Source organism: Lagopus leucura, unplaced genomic scaffold (genome assembly GCF_019238085.1).
Source record: "Lagopus leucura isolate 7727_CA_CO unplaced genomic scaffold, USGS_WTPT01 Super-Scaffold_100002, whole genome shotgun sequence".
NCBI classification, from domain to species: Eukaryota; Metazoa; Chordata; class Aves; order Galliformes; family Phasianidae; genus Lagopus; species Lagopus leucura.
Genome location: NW_024962263.1, coordinates 30,080,073 through 30,086,371, shown reverse-complemented (window position 1 = coordinate 30,086,371; position 6,299 = coordinate 30,080,073). Strand labels below are relative to the sequence as shown.

General features: G+C 45.7%; 1 long non-coding RNA gene across 1 annotated transcript; it reads right to left on the bottom strand.

Annotated features, from left to right (window-relative positions):
• Positions 1-4,560: 4,560 nt before the first annotated feature.
• On the bottom strand, positions 4,561-6,169 carry LOC122178601. The gene is made up of 3 exons (XR_006178397.1): positions 6,097-6,169; positions 5,659-5,780; positions 4,561-4,586 (listed from the first exon to the last, which is right to left on the bottom strand). It is a non-coding gene; the product is annotated as an uncharacterized LOC122178601 (long non-coding RNA).
• Positions 6,170-6,299: the final 130 nt, after the last annotated feature.

Below are 6,299 nucleotides of genomic sequence, written 5' to 3'. Positions count from 1 at the left end.
TGATCCCAGGACAAAATTATCTGAGACAAAGTGTTATGTTGAAGGCTGTTGGTTTATCGGTTGTTTTTTTCTTCCCACTCCCATAACTTCTTTTATGTATGAGGTCTCTGACAAATAGGTCCCAGACGAAACAGCTGAGTGGTGTATTTGCATGAGAAATAAAATTAAAACATTGTGTACCTCTGGTGTTTGAGGTAATGACATCACATGCTTCTCAAAAATAGTTTCAAAAATCTGTGTTCAAAAGTGCAGAGGAGTTGTAACCTTCTAGATCTTCACTAATTAGTGATTGGGGAACATCCAAGAAAAGAAAAAAAAAAAAGAAAAAAAAAAATTTTACTAGTTTCCTTGTAGAGGTGCACTGAAAGGTCATATGTTTAAAGGCTGAGTTGCATAAAGCAGAATTCATTGTCTACTGATAAGAATTAAGAGATTTGTTCTTTAAAAGTCCTGGAACCTATACTTCAATGTAAAATGTAATGTCTCCCTGAAAATTGAAGAAAAAAACATTGATTAACTTGTATTGGTATTAATTTAAAGCAGATCATTCAGAGAGCCACTGTCAAGCAGTTTTTTCCCGGAAATCTTACTAGCAAAACAAGACAAGCTCTCCAAACTCTCCATAGAGTGAAGTCAGCTTATACACCATATTTTAGCTCTGACAGGATCCCATTGTAATGCTGAGCATAGCCAAACACACAACAAAGTCCACAGTTCGTGTCATTCCGAAAACTATGTTGATATCAGAAGGAATCAAAGCACAGCTCTTCAACCAGCTTTTGTTCTGTGGTTCTACTGACTGAAATGAGTCAGCAGTGTGAGGAGAAACGTGTATGTGATTAGACTTCTCAGGGGCAGGTTGGCCACCAGCCTTTCCCAGATGAAAGTGTCTTAAAACCTGGACAGTTATAGGTTAAGGGCCATATGGTCTGGCTGCACTTCCTCTATGTGACTTGAAGGAAGGTTGTAAACAAGATAAAACTGACAGTCTACTTTAGCATTGCTGTAAAGTGGGGAAAAGCAGTGAGATTATATCAAGAACACTAGATTGCAACTTTTTAATCCCCCCCACAAAAAAAAAAAAAAAAAAAAAAAAAAAAAAATTCAAAATTTCTAACTTGCACTGAAGCCTGAAGATAAAGGATAGCTTTGTTGCTATTCCCTAACTAGATGCAAGGAACAACAGAAGTTTGACAGTGATTTAGAGGAAATCTTAATGAAACTAAAACCTCCAAACACCCTTGAGTCTGCCTACTAGTGAAAAAGAGATACAAAATTATTTAAAAGCTGCTTGAATGTTTGTGGACTGCGCTGCATCGATTTAAATAGACATTTTTTCATAGCTCTTGGCATTATTACGCACATGGATATTTATTCCTTGTCCTGAGTATGCCTGCAGTTTTCCTGCATATTTTTCTGTCTGGTTTCAGGATATACCAGCAGTCTTGAATCTTTCGGATACAATGGGGATAGTTGATTATTCTGAAAAAGGAAATTATCTGGTGTCAAACAGATGTGAGAAACCTCATTTTTTTCCAAAATGTTGCTTATTGGAAAGAGTGGGACTTTCTGGATTGCAGGTGTGATCTGGAAATGTATTTCTAGATCTACTAATGAAGGATATACACATACACACGTGCATGTGTATAAGTGACTGAATGTGTGAGCGAATGAATGAGGGAAAAGCACAAAGCAGGTGAACAGGTGCTCTCTAGTGTTAAAAGTGGTGATCAAACAGATGATGGCAATTACGAGTAGGGGAAGGGGTCTGGCAGAGTGGCTTCAAAACTGTCTAAAGCAATTTTACCTTGACAGGAGGCGTCCACAGTGCCAGCATCACCATGGGGAAGAAACAGTGGGAGAACTCCATTTATATACATCTCCTTCAATTGAAAGAGGCCAGCTTATACATCCTCCTCAGGCACCAAAGTGCCCAGACCTACTTCTTGCCTATTACCATGTCAGAAGAATTGGTTTTTACGTGAACCCTTAAAACAGAGTCCCTTCCCTTCCCTTCAGTCCCTTCCATTAAATGGTCCCATTTTCCCCTTACTCTGTCTATCACTGACTTTGAAGGCACACCAGGCGCTGAAGGGACTGAGCCTCCCACTAATTCTGAAGCACTCTCTCCAAGATGCTTTGGCTGAGTATGAAGCTCAGGCCAAGATGAGGAGCTGACTGCCTGGCATCGAGTGGGAAGCACTGCTCCCCTCAGCACAGTACCCGACTTGGAGCCACAGGCAGGGATGGAATGCGTGGCAGAGGCAGCGGCCCAATGAGCCCCTCGGAGCAAGTAGGGGAACCTCCGTGCCTCCACCTCCCCCACACGCATTTCTCTGTTCAAAAACAAGATGCAATTATTTAACATTTTTCTCCTTTTTTTTCTTCCCCCTCCCATCTTTTTCCTGGTCAAGAAGGAGGATCTATTCCACCTGTGGATTGTACACTTATTCTAGCCCTGAGAAACACCACCTGCTTTTCAGGTGAAAATAGCAGGCTCCTAGAAAGCTTTGGAGATCTTTTCTCCTATCCCTACGGATACATATTTGCTTGTATTTCCCTAAGCAGAGAATGACTAAGACTCCTAATAACAGTGTGACATATGGGAAGAATATTTTCTAAGCCCCAGATCTGCTTTTTAGAGATCCACTTTAGTTTTCTTTTTTTTTCCCTAACACAACATTCCCCCCTCCCCCTCCTCCCCCCCCCCATGAGGCCATAATGCATCATAACATCCCAAAAGGGGGGAGCTAAATCCTCCTGAAGGCTGCCCGTTGTGAGCGCAACATTTCAAAGACACGGATACCCTGGAGGAGAACAAAAGAAAAAGAAAAAAAAAGCCGTAAATAAGGGATGGGAGGATAATTTTTGGCTATTTGAGCGCGTTTGTGTGTTATAGAGAGGCGTTAAATCCTGAGCGCTTCCCTCGGCAGAGCCCTCTTTAGCTGTGTTTTGAAAGCAGAGTGAGCTGTGAGCTATGGCACTCTTACTATAAAGGAAGAAAGAGGAGAAGGGGTACGGGGAAGCGGCTACAGCTCCTGCGAGCAGTGCACATCTCCGTGCAGGTACCACGGGCGACAGCAGATAATAGGGTTCCCAAAGGCACCGAGTGCCATGTGAAAAGAAAGCCGGGGGAAGGCGCTTACATAAACAACCGCGCTGCGAGCGCTCGGAGCACCGGGGAACTCATTGCCACAGCGCCCCCTCCCATGCACGGCTCGAAATAAAGGTTCCATCCCGAGGAAAGGGAAAGAAAAGTTCTTTCTGTCCGTTTCTCCCTTTCGGTTTGACTCTTGTTGCTCTAACCTTGCCCGGCGCAAGGGCTCGGCCGGCTCCTCGTTGGCTCGAGGTGCGCCTCAGCCGGAGGAAGCCTCGGAAGGAGGGCTTCTTGTACTGGAAAACTGGACAAGTCCGCTCGCACAGTATGCGTGTGTCATTTGTTATTTTTAAATACAATAGCCTATTATTTCACGTCGTTGTCTCCGGGAGATGGTGGCGGCCCCCCATTTCATGAGAGAGAGGAGAAAGCGTTCCCAGCCCATTGTGTGGTTATGTCACAGGAAACTGTTTGTGCTGCACATTGTGTTGCATCTCCAAATCCCACCAAGTTCCACTTCGCTCTGCTTCAAAAGTTGCTGGGACCGGTGTCACGGCAATTGGGTAACCGGCATTGTCCGGGCGATGGGCGTGCGCGGCTCTCCGGGCCGCGGGGAGCATTCCTGAGGCAGGCAAATCTCCGCGCCAGCTCGATTTGCGCTGCTTTGCCCTCCCCGAATGACATGTCGAGGAGCGGGGCCGAGGGTACACGGCACCGAGCGCCGCGCTCCGCGCAGCCGTGCGCGCTCGAAGCGCGCAGTGCGCAGAGCGGGGGGAGAGCAGCGGGGAGCGGGCTCTCTCCTTTTGCTTCCAACTTCACCGCCCGAAAACTTCATACCCTTGCACTGGGGAGAGATAGCTCAGAAATGGCAAAACCTGTCTCCCATGAGGGCGGTGAGCAATAGCTGGGAAGGGGCAGGGGTATGGAAAGCTCTCGGCTCCCTGCTCAGCTGTGCAGGATGGAGCAAAGTGAATTAAAAGAAGACAAGGCGAGAGCAGAGCTTAAAATCTAGGAAGGTAAATGCTGACCTAATGAATAGATGAATCAAATAAAGAACGCACTGTGTAAAAGCCTTAATGTCTCTGTGTAGGCATGTTAATTTGCCACAGTTATTACCAATAAAAAGTGCATGTAATACTATTTTACTGTTTGACAGCTCAAGTTAGACGGCATTTTATTAGTATTACAATGGGAAAATTAGATTTCAGCTGGGGAGCCGGGCAGATGAAAGCTCCATTCCCTTCGTTCAGATGAAGGTGTTCAGATCCCAACCGGGAGAACTCCGGCAAGAAGTTGAACACAACCACGTACGCTGAACAATGTTTAAAAGCGTTATGGACGCGGTTTTCCCGTTCGTTCCACGCGAAGAGTTCGCCCTGGACTGTCTCAGTGTCCCCAACAGCTCCTCGCTCTGTACTGTCAAATTCGTGGTGTAATCGTGGAAATAAAACGCAGAGCGTTGCCTCGCAGTGGGTAAATCCATGGCTTTCTGAAGCCCGACAAAAAATGACGCAAATCAAACCAACGTAAAAACTCGCCTTTTGAATTGAGAGTATATTGTCCCATTCACACGTGATTGCGAAATTAACCTCGTTTCTGTGTATAAAACATTGATTTTTGGACAGCAGATATTACAGCATCAGACATATAATCTGTTGCTCATTGTGTTTGAAGGAAGGGGCTGATGGTCTTCATTTAAACATTCGTCCCATCGAGAGGACAGGCAGAAATATTTTCACTGAGCGAAGCAGAAGGAGGCAGAAACAACACCTACAATTGCAAGGAAGTGTTCGTGAACCTGCGTGTGTGACACATGGATGTGGTTGGGGCTCTGCATGGAGATCCCTATCTATGCGTGCATGTGTGGCTGTGCGAATCTTCGCACACTCTGAACTGAATTACATCGATTCTCCCGGGATCGCGGTATTTATTTAAGTACTCTTCCCAGGTCATAACTGTAACACTCACTTAATAGCATTAATCCCCTGTTATAATGTAAACACAACGGCCATTGTATTCCCAATCTGCATTGTTCCACTAATTATTAAAGAGGAGGAACTAAAAGCAATCAATTCACGGAGCTGAACGCTCTCTCGCACCACCCCTGCTGGAAAGAACAGAGCTGGCTTCCCAAATCAAAATGCGGAGGGTATGGTGCGTTTTGCAAGGCGGGCAGGTTGACTTGCAGAGATTCATGTATTACTTTATAATGTTATAATTAATTTTGCATTCTTAGCTCTCCAGCTGCTGCTCCGTTCAAAAGCAGAGCTCATATACTTAGAAACCGGTGAGCGGAACACAGGAATTGACTATTCAGATGTAATCGCGTGATATCGATTATTCCACAGAACTACCGAAATATGAATGTGCTTTATATAAAAGCCCTTGTTTTTCGAGTTTCTATTTTTGTGTAATATATGCGCATTCATCATCAAGCTGGGAAGGAAGCGTCTTTTCTGTAATCTGTTGCTGTGAGTTTAGCAGTGCTTTATCACTCCCTTATCAGGAAGCCGGGAGTTAATGACAAGAAATACCTGTTGGTGTTAACCTCCTCCCCTCACCTGCCTGGCTCGGGGCTGCCTCTTCCACAGGCCGGGGCTGATGGAGCTGGTGGGAATTCATCCCTCTGCCTGGTGGCCAGATATCTGCTGCTGCTGTGCACAGGGGCAAACTGCTATGTGGGCTTCACAGAAAAAAAAAAAGAAAAAAAAAAAAGAAAAAAAAAAGGAAGGGATAGAAAATCAAATAGAGAAGGAAAATGGGATGCTCAGATTGCTCCAGCATAGGCATCCCGAAGCCTGAGCAGAGTTTTCAGACGGCATTTCCCCCGCTGCGTCCGCGGGACTGCAGCAGCGGCTTCTCGACGTGCATTTTTTTCCATTAGCCGCGTGTTTAATTGATTAACAATGGGCTGCCCTGCTCACCCGCAGCGAGCCACCCCCTCTTCCCAGCTCCGAGCCGCTTTGTCGACATACCTGGGCGCTCCCCAATAATATTACCTCGGATATTGCCTGAACTCGGCCGCAAACGCGCAGCGATGTTTGGTTAGACAGGGGGCCACATTGTGCTCACTCACAAGTGCTGCAGAAATAAAACGCATTGTTCGATGAACCTTTTTTGTTTTGTTTTGTTTTGTTCCTCCCTCACCCCCACCTCCCAGAAGCGCAGAGGCTCCTCATCCTACGCGCAGTGCGGCTGAAGG